The sequence below is a fragment of the Ovis aries genome, chromosome 23 (genome assembly GCF_016772045.2).
Source record: "Ovis aries strain OAR_USU_Benz2616 breed Rambouillet chromosome 23, ARS-UI_Ramb_v3.0, whole genome shotgun sequence".
Classification (NCBI taxonomy): domain Eukaryota; kingdom Metazoa; phylum Chordata; class Mammalia; order Artiodactyla; family Bovidae; genus Ovis; species Ovis aries.
Window position 1 is genome coordinate 56999782 of NC_056076.1, and position 19034 is coordinate 57018815.

Consider the following 19034-nt stretch of genomic DNA (forward strand, 5'->3'; position numbering starts at 1 on the left):
AGGTGATATTTTATGATACCTGGAACACAGTAAACACTCCACATATGACTAGTATCAAATGAAAAGAAGCCTACAAAATTACTTTGAAACTGTAACATGGTACAAAAATGCCACCAATTTTGAAAGCAGCACAATATATTCAATAGGGAATGTTTTACATTTTTTCAGAGGTTTGGCCGTATCTCCTTAACATCATTTAACTTCAAAGCATCTAGCGCAGTGTTTTGCTACTGGGCAGATGCTTAAAATTTTCTCCCTGACTTTCAAGAATCAGTAATACCAGGCCTTGGCACCCTATGAATATTGGCAAGCATAAATGCTTCTGTAATACTCTGTAGAAGAGAGATTTTTTTTTTCTGGATTGGAGTACAAAGCAAGAGGGGAAACTACATTTCTCGGATTCACATGAAAAGTAACCCAAAGATTTCAAATGTATTTTTATTGGTCTGAATATATTCCAATCAAGTTATTTCTAATCATCTGCTATCTCAGGGTCCTGGTATATGTGCACCCATTTCCCCTTATATTTTATTAAATGAAGGATCAAGGATTACATCTATCCTGTGCTCCAAATTTTTAATGGAAACAAAATCCTCTGAGGATTATCTTAAATCCGGGTAATATTCTTAAGTGGGACCTGAACACAGCCTAATAGTTGCAAGGTTAGAAACCCATCTCTCTGTCTCCTTAAAGTGACTCCGTGAACTCATATCCCTGGGTCACCGAACCACTTCAATACTGGCATATGTATTATGAGGAAATACACAGATCAGAATTCAAAAAACATTCAAACATAATGCCAGAACAGGATGATCAATCCAACTCCATCAATCCAATCCATTTCATTTAATCTCACCTTTAAACAGCCCTAAACTCTGCATTCTCTCCCTGTAAGTAAGGCTAACTTTTGCCTTCACCCCGCCTCTCCTTCTCTTTATCTGTTTGTACCCCCACTCTGAATTAGCCTTCTAGCGCTAGGACCATCACAGATCTTGCCTCCTATATACGCCTTCTTCCCTCTCCTGACTTAGCACATCTGTGTATGTGCTCAGTTGCTCAGTCGTGTCTGCCTCTTTTCGACCCCATGGACTGTAGCCCTCCAGGCTCCTCTGTCCACGGAATTCTCCAGGCAAGAATATGGAGTGGGCTGCCATTTCCTCCCCCAGGGGATCGGCCCAACCAGGGATGGAACCCACGACTCTCATGTCTCCTGCTTTGGCAGGTGGGTTCCTTACCAGTAGCGCCACCTGAGAAGCCCTCTGAGTGCCTCCCTAATGAATATTATTTTCTAGAACCCGTCCCCCTTTGTGACACTTGGATGTCCCCTCCCCTTGCACCCACGGTAAATGACCACTCCAGAGGCCAGGCCAGGCACTCTGCTCAGCACCGGCTCCCTTCCATGGGACTGAGCCCAAGGCATGCAGAGCCCCTGGCCATCACTGAAACAACTCTAACAGTTCTGTGAGAACTCCCCAACACACTGAGCTGCATTTGGTGTTTGAGTGACAGGTTTCCATTTCACAGAACAAGAATACCGCAGAATTTAAAAATCATTCCCTTTATAAAATGTTGTGTCTTCACATTAATGATCTACACTGGTGTCACACTGAAAGACTTGTAAAGTCCACTCCATTTGGGACACGGACTTCCATGAATTCCAGCATTGATGCCTTAACTTGGCTTTTGTTCGGAACGTGAATGCACCCTTGGTAGGCGCCACTGCCTCCACGCCGGAAATGCAATTGCAGTATGGGTGCTAAAGGCTCAGGTGCTGTTGTTCACTCCGTCGTGTCCGACTTTTGCAGCCCCATGAACTGCAGCACGCCAGGCTGCCCTGTCCTTCACCGTCTCCCGGAGTTTGCTCAAACTCATGTCTGTTGTGACCACAATCTTTGTGACCACTTCATGTCCTTTGTGACCACTCTCCCGCCCTCAATCTTTCCCAGCATCGGGGTCTTTTCCAATGAGCGGCTCTTTGTATCAGAGCCTTTATCGGAGCTTCAGCATCGGTCTCGGTGGTGGGTTACATACGCCTTTTCAGTGTGGCATCACTTTTTCACAAGGTCTTTGGTGGCTGAACCTAAAGAAATGAAGAGAGATGAAAGTTTCAGATGCCATGGTGAGCCAAGAAGAGAGTAATTGTGAGCAAAAGGTTCAGCAACCATCAGTCCTTCAGATCATACCATGTAGATTGTCACTTTTCTGTCAAGTATATTCTGCATTAATTTTAAAATGTTTAGGGACTTCCCTGGTAGTACACTGGCTAAGACCCTCAGCTCCCAAAGCAGGGGCCCAGGTTCGATCCCTGTTCAGGGAACTAGACCCCACATGATGCAACTAAGACCCAGCACAGCCAAATAAATAAATATTAAAAAGTAAAACTAAAATGTTTAGATATTGACTCTTCCTAGTCTTGTCCCTCGGAGAAGGCAATGGCACCCCACTCCAGAACTCTTGCCTGGAAAATCCCATGGACGGGGGAGCCTGGTGGGCTGCCGTCTATGGGGTCGCACAGAGTCGGACACGACTGAAGCGACTTAGCAGCAGCAGCAGCAGCAGCAGCAGCAGCAGCAGCAGCAGCAGCAGCAGCAGCAGCAGCAGTCTTGTCCCTGATCAATAAGCTGTGTGCCCTTAGACAACTGACTTAGATTTTCTGTAACCTGTTGTTGTTGTTCAGTTGCTAAGTCACGTCTCTTTGTGACCCCATGGACTGCAGCATGCCAGGCTCCTCTGTCCTCTCATGTACATTGAATCGGTGCTATCTAACCAGCTCATCCTCTGCTGCCCCCCCTACTTTTGCCTTCAGTCTTTCCCAGCATCAGGGTTTTCCCAATGAGTCAGCTCTTGGCCAAAGTATTGAAACTTCAGCTTCAGCATCAAGTCTTCCAATGAATATTAAGGGTTAATTTCCTTTAGGACTTTCTGAAACCTACATACTTCATATGTAAGTCGGGGATAATAAAATTTTCGTTCCTAATGCAGAAAGCTAGGAGGAAGTATAACTCTCTTATTTTGTACATGAAAACAGACACTGAGGATAAGTGACTTAATGGCATAAAGTTGGTAAAAGGGGCAAGGCTAGAACCTATGATTCTAGGCTCAAATCTCTATCTAGTCTTATGATTTATTCCAATACAGCAAGATATAAAATCATATGAAATAACTTGATTATAATCCTATTTGACAAAAAGATACAAAGGAGTTATGAAGAGGTTTAATGTGGTTTAAAGGCAGAAATTTGATTATAACCCAGGCATGCAAATGTCTAAGCCAGAGTCTTTCTATACTACTGATCAAACTGCTGTAATTTAACTTCATTCTTCTGATTGAAGAAATAAATGTAAACTTGCCCCCACACAGGTATATATTGGTGTAGCAAATATTCTAGAATGTGAAGTTTGAAATCTATTTCAGTGATTTCTTCTGTATTGTTTTAGTCCTTCCCCTTTATTTGACAATTTCCTGTCTTTCTGTACTATCTTGAGATGGACACCTATTTTTTAATTAAAGTATGGTTGATTTAAAATATTATACTAGCTTCAGGTGTACACCATAGTGATTCAATATTTTTATAGATTATATTTCATTTAAAGTTATTATCAATTATTCCCTGTGCTGTACAACATATGCCGCTGTGCTGTGCTGAGTTGCTTATCCACGTCTGATTCTTTTCGACCCTATGGACTGTAGCCACCAGCTTTCTCTGAAGAATACTGCAGTGAGTTTCCATTTCCTCCTCCAGCGGATCTTCCTGACCCAGGAATGGAAACTACATTTCCTGCATTGGCAGACGGATTTTTTATCACTGAGCCACCTGGGAAACCTGCACAATATATACTTACAGCTCATTTATTTTACACATTAAGCAGCTTGCATCTGAGTCCCCTCCCCCATCCCTCTTCCCACTGGTAACTGCTAGTTTGTATTCTGTATTTGTGAGTCTGCTTCTGTTTTATTTATCATTTTATTTAGATTCCACATATATGTGATTATCACACACTATTTACCTTTCTCTCACTGATTTCACTAAGCATAATACCCTCCAGGTCCATCCATGTTGTTGCAAATGGCAACATTCATTCTGTTTTAATGGCTGAGTAATATTTTAATCGGAGAAGGCAATGGCAACCCATTCCAGTACTCTTGCCTGGAAAATCCCATGGACAGAGAAGCCTGGTAGGCTGCAGTCCATGGGGTTTCGAAGAGTCAGACACGACTGAGTGACTTCACTTTCCCTTTTCAATTTCATGCTTTGGAGAAGGAAATGGCAACCCACTCCAGGGTTCTTGCCTGGAGAATCCCAGGGACAGGGGAGCCTGGTGAGCTGCTGTCTATGGGGTCACACAGAGTCGGACACGACTGAAGCAACTTAGCAGTAGCAGCAGCAATATTTCAATGTATATGTTTACCACTTCTTCTTTATTCACTCATCTTTTGATGGACACTTAGGTTGCTTCCATATCTTGGGTATTTTAAATAACGCTTCTATGAACATGAGGATGCATATATCTTATTTTGAATAAGGGTTATTCTTCATATATATATATGTATGTATGTACACACACAGGAGTGGAATTACTGGGTCTAATGGTAGTTCTATTTTTAATTTTTAATTTTTTTTAAGATTTTTTTGAGGTGGACCATGTTTTAAAAAATCTCCACTGAATACACTGCTTTCCAGCTCCCTGACCAGGGATCGAGCCTGCATTCCCTGCACTGGAAGGCAAACTCCCAACCACTGGACTACACAGGAAGTCCCTATTTTCAGTTTCCTGAAGAACTTCCATACTACTTTATAGAATGGCCACACCAATTTACATTTCCATAAGCATTGTCTTAGGGCTCCCTTTTCTCCACATCCTTGCCAACTTTTGTTATTTGTAGATTATTTGACGATAGCCATCCTAACGGACATGAGGGGATATCTACTTGTAATCATTATGATTCTGACTTGCATTTCCCTGATAATCAGCAACAATGCTGAGCATCTTTTCATGTGCCTATTGGCCAGCTGTATGTCTTCTTTGGGGAAAATAAAAATGTCTACTTGGGTCTTCTGTCCATTCAAATTGTGTTGCTTAAGGGTTTTCTGATATTTCAGTGTATGAGCTGTTTATATATTTTGGATTTTAACCTTTATTGGATATGTCATTTGCAAACATTCCCTCCCACTCAGGAGGCTGTCTTTTTGTTTTGTCAGTGGTTTCTTTGCTATGCAAAGCTTTTAAATTTAAGTAGGTCCCATTTGTTTATTTTTGCTTTTGTTTCCTTTACCTGAGGAGACCGATCCAAAAGCAATATTCCTAAACTATGTCCAAGAGTGTTCTGCCTATGTTTTCTCCTAGGAGTGTTACAGTTTCTGGGCTTACATTTAGGTCTGTGATCCATTTTGTTTATTTTTGTATGGTATAAGAAAATGTTTTATTTCGTTCTTTCATATCTAGCTGTCCAGTTTCCCCAGCACCACTTACTGAAGAAGCTGTCTTTTCCCCACTGTATGTTTTTGCCCTCTTTGTCTTTCAGTGTATGCGTGCGTGCTCAGTCAGGTCTGACCATTTTCATGGACTGTAGCCTGCCAGGCTCCTCTGTGCATTGGATTTCCCAGGCAAGAATACTGGAGTGGGTTGCCATTTCCTCCTCCAGAGGATCTTCCCGACCCAGGGATCAAACCTGCATCTCCTCTGTCTCCTGCACTGCAGGTGGATTGTGGATTCGTCACCACTAAGCTACTAGGGAAATCATATAGTAATGGAACATATGTGCATGGGTTTGTTTCCAGGCTCTCTATTCTGTTCCATTGATCTATGTGTCTGTTTTTGTTTACAATACTGTTTTGATGACTATAGCTCTGTAGTATAGTCTGAAGTCAGAAAGTGTGGTCTCTCCAAACTTCGTCCTTTTTTCTCAGATTGTTTTTGCTATTGGGGTCATCTGTGGTTCCATAGAAATCTCAGGATTATTTGTTCTCCGGCTCACGCTCTGTCACTCAGTCAAGTCCTAGTTATGTGAAAAATGTCATGGGTATCTTGATAAGGACTGAATTCAATATGTACTTTGCTTTGGTTGATAGGAATTTTTAACAATATTAATTCTTCCAAACCATGAACATGTGATATCTATCCATTTCTTTGTATCACCTTCAATTTTCCTTTCTCAGTATTTTATAGTTTTTGTAGTACATCTCTTTCACTTCCTTGATTAAGTTTATTCTTGGGTGTTTCACTCTTTTTGAAACAATTTTGAACAGGGTCATTTTCTTGCTTTCTCTTTCTGATGGTTCATAAGTTTATAGGAAAGAAACAGATTTCTGTGTATTAGTCTTCAGTAATTAATTAATTACTGAATTCCTTTGCTAGTGCTAATAGTTTTTTGGTGGAGACTTCAGGGTTTTCTACATTCAGGATCATGTCATCTGAGAATAGTGATAATTCTATTTCTTCCCTTCTAATTCAGATGCCTTTTCTTTCTCCTGTCAGTTTGCTTTGGCTAGGACTTCCAAAAACTGTGTGAAACAGAAGTGGCAAGACTGGGCATCCTTGTCTTATTCCTGATTTTAGAGCAAATCTCTTCAGCTTTTCATATAAAATATGTTTGCTGTGGGTATGTCATAAATGGCCTTTATTACGTTGAGATATATTTGCTGTGGCACAACTTGGTAAGAGTTTTTACCATGAATGGACGTTGAATTTTGTCAAATGCTTTTCCTGAATCTTTTGAGATGATCATGTGATTTTTATCCTTCATTTTATTACCTGGTGTACCACACTGATTTGCAGATAATGAAACAATCTTGAATTCTTAGAATAAACCACTCTTTATCACGGTGTATGATCCTTTTTATATATGGTTGAATTTCACTTGCTAACATTTTGTTGATCATTTTTGCATCTATATTCATTAGAGATTTTGGCTTCTAAAAAAACATTTCTTTTCATAGTGTCTTTGGTTTTGGCATCAAAGTAATGGTGACCTCATAGAAAGAATTGGGGAGTGCTCCCTCTTCTTCAAATTTTTGAATAGCTTGAGGAAGATAGGTATTAGCTCTGCTTTATAATTGTGGTAGAATTCCCTTATGAAATGTCCAAAACATACAATCCTGGAGTTATGTTTGCTGGGAATTTTTTTATTGCTGATTAAATTTAACTACTAGTGATCAATCTATTCAGATTACCCATTTCTTCTTGAGTCAGTCTTGGAAGATTGTATGTTTCTGGAAGTGTATCCATTTCTTCTAAGTTGTCCAATTTGTTAGCATATAACTATTCACAGAATTCTCATGATTTTTTGTATCTCTGTGATATCAGTTGTAACTTCTCCTCTTCCATTTCTTAGGTTTTATATTTAGGTCTTCCCTCCCTTTTTCTTCATAAGCCTGGCTAAGGTTTGTCCATTTTGCTCATTCTTTAAAAAAGAAAACAGCTCTTGAATTCAGTGATATTTTCTTTTGGGGAATCTATTTATTTCCTTTCTGATCTTTATTATTTTCTTCTTTTTGCTGACTCTGGGCTTTGTTGTTCTTTTTCTAATTCCTTTGGATCAAGATTTAACACAGGTCTAACACAATTCCTATCAAAATCCCATCAAGATTTCTTATAGAGACAGATAAAATTATCCTAAAATGTATATGGAAAAACAAAAGAATGAAAATATCTAAAATATTTTTTAAAAGAAAGGCAAAGGAGAAGGAATTAACCTATCTGATTTCCAGACTTATATAGTTACAGTAACTGAGACTATATAATATCAGTGGAGAGACAGACATATAACTCAATGAAATAGAATAGAGAATTCAGAAGCAGACCCACATATTTATGCCCAACTGATTTTTTACATGTAATTCAATGGAGGAAAAATACTCTTTTCAATGAATGAAGCTGAACTAATTGGGTATACACAGGCAAATAAACGAAAAAGAACTTTGTTCTAACCCTCACTCATTTGCAAAAATTAACATAAAATGGGTCTTAGATTTAAATACTAAATGTAAAACTATAAAACTTTAGAAAAATTAAATATGAGACAATTGATCTAGGGCTAGCTAGGCAAAGCACTTAGCCTTGAAATCAAAAGCATGGTACACAAAAATAAAAATTTATAAGTTGGACTTTACCAAAATTTGTATTTGCTCTGTGAAAGGTCCTACTTACCAGAGCAAAAAGGCAAGGTCCAGACTGAGAGAAAATATTTACTAACCACCTATCTGACAAAAAATGACTATCTAGGATATAAAAAGAATTCTCAAAACTCAACAGTAAAAGATAATCCAATTGGAAAATGGGCAAAATATATGAACAGACATTTCATTGATGTGTGTACCGATGGCACGTAAGCACATGAAAGGATCTTCTACATCACTAGCCACTAAGGAAATCCAAATTAAACCATAATGAAACATCACTACACAAATATTTACAATACTTACGCTGGTGAAGATGTAAAGAAACTCAATCACTCAATACATTCCTAGTGGGAAAACAAAATTGTACAGTCACTCTGGGAAAAAGTCTGCAGTTTCTTTTTTAAAAAGGTCAGCAAGATGGCACAACAGGACATTTCCAGCCTTCATTCTTTCGCAGAAACATTGTCCAGAACATATCACATGTTAGGGCACAAAACAAACCTTAACAAATTTGAGAGTACTGAGATAATTCCAAGTATCTTTTCCAGTTATAATGGAATGAAACTGGAAAAATTAACAAGTACATGGAAATTAAACAACATATCTTTTAAAAAGCTATTGGGTTTAAGAAGAAATCAAATTAGAAAATATCTCAAGGCAAATGAAAATAAAAATACAACATACCCAAACCAATGAGATGCAGAAAAAACAGTACAGAAGGTAAAGTTTATAGCAATAAATACTTGCACTGAAAAATAAGAAAGATCTCAAATAAACAATCTCAATTTACACCTCAAGGAAGAAACTAAGCCCAAAATTAGCAGAAAGAAGGAACATTTCCAAGAATGGATAACTAGGGAACTAGTAAATATTAGGGCATAAATACATGCTAGGGGACAGATAAACATTTTTTTTAATTGATAACACTTAAGAGTTGATTTTTGAAAAATAAAATAAAATCAACAAACTCTTCACTAAGCTAGGGGGTTAAAAAAAAGAGAGAAGACACAAATAAATAAAATCAGAAATAAAAGAGGAGACATTACAACTAATCTCACAGAAATAAAAAGGCTCATAAGAGACTATTATGAACAATCATGTGCCAGTAAATTAGACAACCTAAACACATGCAATCCTATGCCAAAAAACTGGACAGTCTAGACACAACCGACCAAGACTGGGTCAAGGGGAGACTGAGACTCTGCACATACCAATAACAAATGAAAAAACCAAAGGAATGGTTTTAAAACTTCCAACATAGGAAGAGACCAGGATCAAATGACTTCGTGGGTGAATTTTACCAAACATTTATAAAGAACACCAACCTTCCTTAAATGCTTCCTGAAATTAGAATAAACACTTTCAAACTAATTCTATGAAGTTAGTCTGGAACCAAAGCCAGACAAAAGATATCACGAGAGAAAAAAACTGCAGATCAGTATCCTCCTGCACACAGACACAAAGATCCTGAAAAAAAAAAAACAAAAAATACCAGCAAACTCAATATAACAGCATATATCATTCACCATGACTAAGTAAAATGTATCTTTGTGGAACAAGAATGATTCAATACATACAAATCAATCAACATGATACACCATATTAACAGGATAAAGGATTAAAATCACGTGAATCATCACAATGGATGCATAAAAAACATTTCCCAATATTTACATCTTTTCACAATTAAAAACTCTCAACCAGAGGTTTGACAGAAAACAAAATTCTGTAAAGCAATTATCCTTCAATTTAAAAAAAACTCTCAACAAATTAAGTATAGAAGAAACTTACTTTAATACAATAAAAGCCTATAGCAAACATCATGCTCAACAATGAAAAGCCAAAAGATTTCCTTCTAAGATCCAGAACAAGGCAAGGATGCCCACTCTTACCTTTCCTTTTCAACACAGTACTGGAAGTCCTAGGAAGAGGAACTAGTCCAACAAAAAGAAATAAAAGCCACTAAATCAGAAAGAAGTGGAATTACCCCTGTTTAAAGATGACACGACTTCATATGTAGAAACTGTAAAGACTACAAAAACTATGCAACTAATAAGCAAATTCAGTAAAGCTATAAGATGTAAAATCAACATATAAAAAACTGTGTTTCTATATACTAACAACAGCCTACCTGAAAAAGAAATGAAAATAATTCCATTTATAGTAGCATCCAAAATAAGAATAAGGAACAAGCTTAACAAAAGAACAGAAAGACCTGTAGACTGAAAACTACAAAACAATGACAAAAGAAAATTAAAAAGACACAAATAAATGGAAGGACATCTCATGTTCATGCATTGGAGAATTAATACTGTTAAAACGTCAACACTTTCCAAAGTGATCTGTGGATTCAACACAGTTCCTATCAAAATATCAATGGCATTTTTATCAAAATAGAAAAAACAATCCTAAAATTCATTTAGAACCATGAAAGACCCCTAATGGCCAAAGTAATTTCGAGCAAGTACAATAAAGCTGGAGGTATGGCAGGCACTCTTTGACCTCAAAACCTTCACACACCAGGTACACACAGACAACTCCTACTTCCCCTTTTATCTTTAGCCTCAACTTCTCACCTGAACACCTGACTTATAACCCAACTGCCTACCCACTTTCCCTTCTTGAATCCTAACAGACATCTACTTAACGTGTCCAAACACATGATAAGCCCCCTCAACTTGTTCCTCTCCCCATCTTCCCTGCCTTTCTTAGAATTCTTTGATAAACATTTCAAAACACAGCTGCAGATTCTCTGTTGCTCCAGTGTCCCCTCCTCTTCGAATGAGTCCATGAATAATTCTAGGCATAGACAATGGAGGAAGTGACACGATGTGAGTTCTGAGACTAGGTCAGAAAAGACCCTGCAGTTTCTTCCAGGTTCACCTGGAACGTTCACCCTCAGGGACTGCCCCCTCTCAAAACCCAGCCATTATGCTGCGAGAGGCCCAGTTCAACAGAGATATTTTTTTAAAAAAGAAAAAAAAAGGTTGTTGTTTTAATTCACTACTTGGGGGGAGATTTGCAGTAATAGAGAAATGGACTTGATGGTAGCTTTATTCTTTCAAGTATTCAGAACAAAAATTTTGAAGGCAACCTTGACTCCTTTCTTTCACATTCCACATCCAATGCCTCAACACATTCTGTCAGGTCTCTCTTCAAAATAAGTCCAAAATCTGACCAATTCCCACTACCTCGTCTGTAAGATGGTTCTCTAACGTCCTAGCTTGAAAACCACAGAAACTGACTCAGGCTAACTTTTGTGAACAAATGAAGTGAAAGGAAATCAGATGGCTCACAGAACAGACCCAGAGGGATGAGAACCAGGTCCAGAAAATGGTCTGAAATCAGAGACGTTTAGGAAAAGGAATCATAGCCAAAGAGCCAGTCGGCGCTGCTGGACGCAATGCGCCAGCTTCACCAGCGTGAATTCCAGGCTGTCCCCACGCCTCTGTTCTGCCTGACTTTGAGGGACGAGTATCTTATTGACTGAGCTTGGTTGATGTTCCTGAAACTGCCAGGGGACTGCCAGGGGGAAGAATAGGGAGAGCCTGGGCATTTGGGCTTTCATTGGAAGAAATTAGAGGGACTTGCCTGATAGTCGAGTGGCTAAGACTCCACACTCCCAAGGCAGGCAGGGGGCCCAGGTTTGATCCCGTCAAGGGAAATAGATCCCACGTGCAGCAACCAAGAGTTCGAATGCCACAACTAAAAATTTCACATACCGCAACTAAGACCCAGTGCAGCCAAATAAAACATTTTTTAATTTTAATAAATATTAAAAAGAAATTGGAGACCAATCTCCCATAAAACTCATTTCACAATGCCTTCTCCATGCATAAAAAGTGGCTACAAATTCTGAGCAGCCAAGTAAAAGCAAAGTCGAAGAAAAAATCTGGATGAGAAGATACACTGTGTATGGTAAAAAACAGGTCCTTAATATATGGTAATACAATGGAAAAATACGTAGATTCTGAATTACAGCCTTGGATTCAAGTCCTGTTCAACCACTTACTGGATGTGTGACCCTAAGAGAGTTACTTAATTCCCTGGAGACTCCATTTTTCCATCTTTAATCGGAACAATAACATCTGCCTTGCCTATCTGACAGGTTGTTTTGAGGATGGAATTAGTACGTGAGCATGTTAAGGACACTACTTCCATCTCATTCGTCTTGCCCCTGCCGAGGGCCAGCCTGGAGTAGGTGTTCCATAAATGTCTACAGAATGAGTAATAGTGACAGAAATGATTTGTAAAATGAAAGTCATTAATAAACGGATCCCACTAAATCCTCCTCCCAGGCCAGCAAAGTGTGATACCGTCACCCACTGCCAGTCCTAAGTAATATCAAATATGCTTGGGAGGAGACCTTTGACATGGATCATTTTTGCCACTAATCTCTTCATAAAATAAATATGGAAATAGCAGAGCAACTTACCGTTTCATTATCTAGGATACATTTGGCTCGTGAAGCAATTTCCTTCTGTGACAAGGTTTGCTGCCATTGCTGCTAAGTTGCTTCAGTCGTGTCCGACTCTGTGCAACCCCATAGATGGCAGCCCACCAGGCTCCCCCACCCCTGGGATTTTCCAGGCAAGAATACTGGAATGGGTTGCCATTTCCTTCTCCAATACATGAGGGTGAAAAGTGAAAGTGAAGTCGCTCAGTCGTGTCCGACTCTTCACGATCCCATGGACTGCAGCCCACCAGGTTCCTCTGTCCATGGGATTTTCCAGGCAAGAGTACTGGAGTGGGGTGCCATTGCCTTCTCCAGTGACAAGGTTTAGGGACTCAATAATTGTTCCAAGAATCATTCTAGCCTACATTAGTAAAGTGGCTTATTGTTTGGATTTTTGACCAATGGATTCAAGCTACTCTGAAAAAACAAAAACTACCTAATTATAACTATCTAATTATAAGGTAAGTAATAATAACAATATAACTGTGGAATATAATATAATAATAACAATAAACTGCGGAAAATTCTTCAAGAGATGGGAATACCAGACCACCTGACCTGCCTCTTGAGAAACCTGTATGCAGGTCAGGAAGCAACTGGACATGGAACAACAAAACTTCCAAATAGGAAACAGGTTCCAAATAGGAAAAGGAGTATGTCAAGGCTGTATATTGTCACCCTGCTTATTTAACTTACACACAGATTAATCATGAGAAACGCTGGGCTGGAAGAAGCACAAGCTGGAATCAAGATTACCGGGAGAAATATCAATCACCTCAGATATGCAGATGACACTACCCTTATGGCAGAAAGTGAAGAGGAACTAAAAGCCTCTTGATGAAAGTGAAAGAGGAGAGTGAAAAAGTTGGCTTAAAACTCAACATTCAGAAAACGAAGCTCATGGCATCCGGTTCCATCACTTCATGGGAAATAGATGAGGAAACAGTGGAAACAGTGTCAGACTTTTATTTTGGGGGGCTCCGAAGTCACTGCTGATGATGACTGCAGCCATGAAATTAAAAGATGCTTACTCCTTGGAAGGAAAGTTATGACCAACCTACATAGCATATTGAAAAGCAGAGACATTACTTTGCCGACTAAGGTCCATCTAGTCAAGGCTATGGTTTTTCCTGTGGTCATGTATGGATGTGAGAGTTGGACTGTGAAGAAGGCTGAGCGCCGAAGAATTGATGCTTTTGAACTGTGGTGTTGGAGAAGACTCTTGAGAGTCCCTTGGACTACAAGGAGATCCAACCAGTCCATTCTGAAGGAGATCAGCCCTGGGATTTCTTTGGAAGGAATGATGCTAAAGCTGAAACGCCAGTACTTTGGCCACCTCATGCGAAGTTGACTCATTGGAAAAGACTCTGATGCTGGGAGGGATTGGGGGCAGGAGGAGAAGGGGACGACAGAGGATGAGATGACTGGATGGCATCACAGACTCAATGGACGTGAGTCTGAGTGAACTCTGGAGTTGGTGATGGACAGGGAGGCCTGGCGTGCTGCGATTCATGGCGTCACAAAGAGTCGGACACGACTGCATGACTAAACTGAACTGAGCTGAATAATAACCATCCTTTAAGCAAATCATTTGGAAATAGATGGCTTAGAATTGAACATTTTTTCATATACTTGAAAGGTGTTAGCAGCAAAAAAGCATGCACTGCATACTCCCAACAGGGTCTGGAAAAGCATCTTATAACTAAACACACTATTATTTCTGCAGAGATATGTATGAACTTTCATTCCAAGTGGGATAAAGACCAAGATATCTCACCTTAGTTCAGTTAAGGCAGTTTCAACGTGAGATTCAAAAAACTTGATTTTCAGAGCTTTTTTGGATTTAAAAAATGCAGACAAGAAATAATGAATCCATTTTCATCAACAAAGACCTACTGTATAGTGCAGGGAACTCTGCTCGTTGTCATGTGGCAGCCTGGATGGGAGGGGAGTTTGTGGAGAATGGACACATGTACATATATATGGCTGAGTCCCTCTGCTGCTCACCTGAAACTGTCACAACATGGTTAACCAGCTATACCCCAATACAAAATAAAAAGCTTAAAGAAAAAAGAAATAACGAGGTTGTGTTTTCTATAAATAAGAGATTGTTTTCACAGAGCCTTTAGACAGAAAATGCTCTACCATGTCCATTTAAAGTTCCTACAAGCTTGAATATTAAATCTATCCCTTAAATTCATCTATATATAAAATCACTTTCACAATATTTTAAAATAATTGAGAAAATTCTCAAATTCAACCAGAAAAATCACTTATTTCAACCTGATGCCTAATTCAGCTGATCCCTACTATAGCATCCTAGCCAGATAGTCACTCAGCCTTTGCCGAATACTCATGTAGGTAAACGATTCACTTTTCATGCAGTAACTTGCTGTACTCTCGAGCAACCTTAATTATTAGAATCAAAGTCAACTCCCCTGACACTTTTACCCTTTGGTCCCAACTCTGCCCTGGGGATCAGCAAAAACTACTCTCCCCCAACTCTGCCACATGACAGCTAGGCAAATATTTGAAGTGGCAATCATACCATTCACCTCTTCTCCAGCCTAAACATCTGCTCGAACTCTTCCCCATAGAGCATGGTTTCCTCTTCCCTCACACCCTGAGAGCCCATGGTAATCTTTAACTTGTCAATATCTGTATTAAAATAAGGTAGGTAGAGCGAGACAAGCCTCTAGCCCAGGATACAGGGAAACTGCTGCCTTCTTTGTAAGCTGGATACTACATTTCTATTAGTTCAGCCCAAAATTACATTAGCTGCTTATGGAGCATAATATGTTTATATCATTTTGCACTTAGAGTAAACCAACACCTCTGTTTTTGCACATGCATTGTTGTGGCAATCCAGGAATCTCTTGATTTCTATTTTCAGCCTCAATAAAGGGCTTTTATATTGGTCTGTGTTTGATTAAATCATACTGGTTTTCATTCCAACATTCATATTTCACTTTGAATCTTGATTTTGTCTTTCAGTATATTAGATATGACTGCTAGCTCTGTGTCGCCTACAGAGTTGATGAGCAGATCTTCTAACCTTCAGTAAACACTTCGAAAAAATAACGAACAAGGTAGGATCAAGAACCCTATGGCACACCACGCGACACTTCCCTCCCGGAAGGCTTCCTCGTGTGCTGACTATCTAAAACAGCCAGTGAGCCTCACACACAAATAATACCAAACGAGAAAACAAGTACTAAATGAGCAGCGAGAAAAACACAGGCTGTACAGAGAAGAAGATAAGAGAACAATCAGACAGGGTTCTACAACTTTAGTTTCAGAATTTCCAATACAAGTTTGTCTACAAAAGGGCACTTTAAAAACACGCCATTCCTTCCTGAAATGTACATACGTATGTGCTAGGGTTGCAACATAAAAATCCATTTCTCACTGTGGATATCACCCAGGAAGTTTACAAACACCGTGTTAAAGGTTGGTATGATCTAAAGTGTCCTAGGGGAGAGTACACCAAGGAGAAAATTTTTACCCTGTCATGGATCGATAGACCCCTACAGATGTAACTTTTTCCACTGCCCACTTCACTCCACCTGCCCTTCCCCAGCACCACCCACTACTGCATGTAACCCCACCATACAGAAATCAATATTTAGAGCATACATATAATATATATATACATAATTATGATTAATCGGTTTTCCAAGGGATTACTCACTTTTAAAATGAGTCCACACTAACGTTCATTTACAAGGTAAGTGACCCTGGTTTAATATGCTTATTTGATTGACACCCAATTGTTTTCAGAATACCAAGAGTACAAAATATCCAGGGTTGCTGCTGTTTGCTCATATTGTGTAACAAACCTAAGGTTAAACATGACCCTTGAAACTGTCCCCACATCTCTCCCTTCAGGACACTTTGATGATATAGTAAATATTGCTATGGTTCCACTTTGGGAATTTTTTCACATAAAATTTAAAAGTCCCTTCAGAAAAAAAAAATTCCCTCAATCTGAAATGTGTAATAAATTCTAAAAAAATGACATAACTCTGAAGCAATTTTGGTGTCATAAATCACTGAATTCTGACAGTTTCTCTTCTCTCATTCTCTGTTTTCTGTTCCTTCTTCCTTTCTTGGTCTGTAAATTAGTCACAGGTAGGAACCAAAAAACCCAGAACCCATTCACTGAATTACATCACTTGGAATTAGAACTACAAGAAAATTCATTTTTGAAAAAGAGAACCTTGAAAGCGTTTGGAATATGAAGTTCATCATTACAAAGTTATCCCCCATTTATGTCCCAATATTTAAGTTACAATATCTTTAAAAGGCAAGTTCTTCTTGATGCAAGTCAAGCAAAAAAAAAAATTTTTGTTTAACTAAACTAGGGTTAGTCATTATTTCCCCAAGTATGCCATGATACAGTATTAATTACCATGATGAGTATATCACTTCAGTTCAGTTCAGTTCAGTCACTCAGTCGTGTCCAACTCTTTGCGACCCCATGAATCACAGCACACCAGGCCTCTCTGTCCATTACCAAATCCCGGAGTTCGCTCAGACTCGCGTCCATCAAGTTGGTGATGCCATCCAGTCATCTCATCCTCTGTCGTCCCCTTCTTCTCCTGCCCCCAATCCCTCCCAGCATCAGAGTCTTTTCCAATGAGTCAACTTTTCGCATGAGGTGGCCAAAGTACTGGAGTTTCAGTTTTAGCATCATTCCTTCCAAAGAAATCCCAGGGTGACATAATGGGCAATTTAATTAAGTAATAATTCTTTAAAAAAGAGAAGTTTAGATTAAGAGCTGGGGGAGGAAAACTAAAGTATGAGGGAAAAAGGGAAGTAAAAATAATTCCAAAACTCAGATATGCAAGTAGCTTTAAAAAGAAGTATAAAAATGGCAACTGAAATTTCAGATATGAGCTAACATTCTCCAAATTCAAGGGGGTGAACACAGTTCACTGGGAACAGTATCTGCAAAGCAAAACTGTCCTCCCAGAACACAAAATCCTTGCCTTAATCATATGTGTGAATCTAAGCAACCTTAGTGAGTTGGTAAACTCCTAAAAATGTTTCCACTCACCCCCATCTCTGTTTTACTGGAGGTTTAAATACACTCTAATTCACTGCCTCCCCAACAAGTCTCCTACTTAAAAAAAAAAAAAAAAAAAGAGTGAGCGAGACATGCTAAAAACTGCAATGGGATCAAACATCATAGTTTTGTAGCAGACGTATATAGAATATTACTGCTTAAAAGGGTTTTCAGAACTTCCACCAAGCCCAAGATCAACTAAATGGAAAAATTCAGGATTTTTCCACAATGAAAATTACAAACCACGTTTGGAACCTGGTGTTTTAAAACATGATCTTTCAAAATTATCCTAAAAAATTCCATTATGTTGTCACCAGTTTATATTGATAAGGTAAAGAATTTGACATAATGCATTGCCTTTGGTTGATATGAACACAATGCCCCCAAACCAGATTTCCCCAGTCTGATAGTTGCAAAACCATTATAAAATCCATTAAACCATCTCAGTAAGCAAGAGAGGAAAGGCCACTTTGTGTTCAGTGACCTATACTCAGCCCATGGATTATGAAGCAGGCAATGTAGTGAGAAGGCCCTTTTTGACTCTATATCTGATCTCCAGGGAGCCAGTGCTCAACTCTTTCCAGGATAAAGTCTGAAGCACACATTCCTCCCAACAAAAGAAGGCAGTTTTGGAAAGAAAGAGAAAAATGAAACAACGTAAATGAGGAGCTTGATACCTTTGATACTTCTGCTCTATACAGCTTACACACTTCCTGTATAATCCCTGATTCCCATAGACGTCATATACAAAAGTAATCTCAAAGGGAAGGGAAGCCACGTGGCTTTAAGACGTCCAAAGTAGCGAAACGTGAAACGTAGACGTCAGAGGACTGCTCTAGCTGCTAGTGCAATTCCCATATATAACGCGGCGAGGGTGCTTTTCTACAGTCTCCAGACATCCCATCTTTCCACCTTCCTGCATCAATCAGAACCAAAACGGCTTCTTTAGCATGCAGTATCCACACAACTGGGTCAGCTTTTTTTCTGAGGACACACTTCTCGTTTGTTTGAGACAAAGCAGAGGAAACTGACCTCCACCGCCTACCCTCGGGGGGCCTCTGCCTTGAGGACTTGTTGCTCCGGCGGTGGCGGCAGGAAGTCACCCCTGTTCGGCGGCCGAGGCCTGCCGTGTCCCTCAGGAGGCAGCCCGTGCGGGGAGCCGGGGGCGGGGGGCGGCGCCTGGAGCCGGGCGTGCGGCGGCCGGAGGCGCCCCCGGGCCGCCCCTCAGCCTCCTGACCGCGGGAGCCTGCCCCGTGGCGCGGTGCAGCGGGTACCGCTCCCCGCCCCGGCCCAGGCGTCCCCCGCAGACCTTCAGAGAGCATCCGTCCTCGGTCCTGCCTTTTGTCTTCAGTCCCCCTCCTCCTCCTCCAAAGGGCAGGCCCGCAGCGGGC

The 19034-nt window shown here is 39.8% G+C and overlaps 1 long non-coding RNA gene across 2 annotated transcripts; it reads right to left on the minus strand.

Moving 5' to 3' along the window:
• Positions 1 to 420: 420 nt before the first annotated feature.
• LOC121817736 (uncharacterized) lies at positions 421 to 18757 on the minus strand. Of its 2 annotated transcripts, none has more exons than XR_009598172.1 (2): positions 8423 to 15207; positions 421 to 2080 (listed from the first exon to the last, which is right to left on the minus strand). It is a non-coding gene; the product is annotated as an uncharacterized LOC121817736 (long non-coding RNA). The 2 variants fall into 2 exon arrangements; XR_006057777.2 differs by lacking the exon at positions 8423 to 15207 and adding an exon at positions 18676 to 18757 and having other exon boundaries at positions 1543 to 2080.
• Positions 18758 to 19034: the final 277 nt, after the last annotated feature.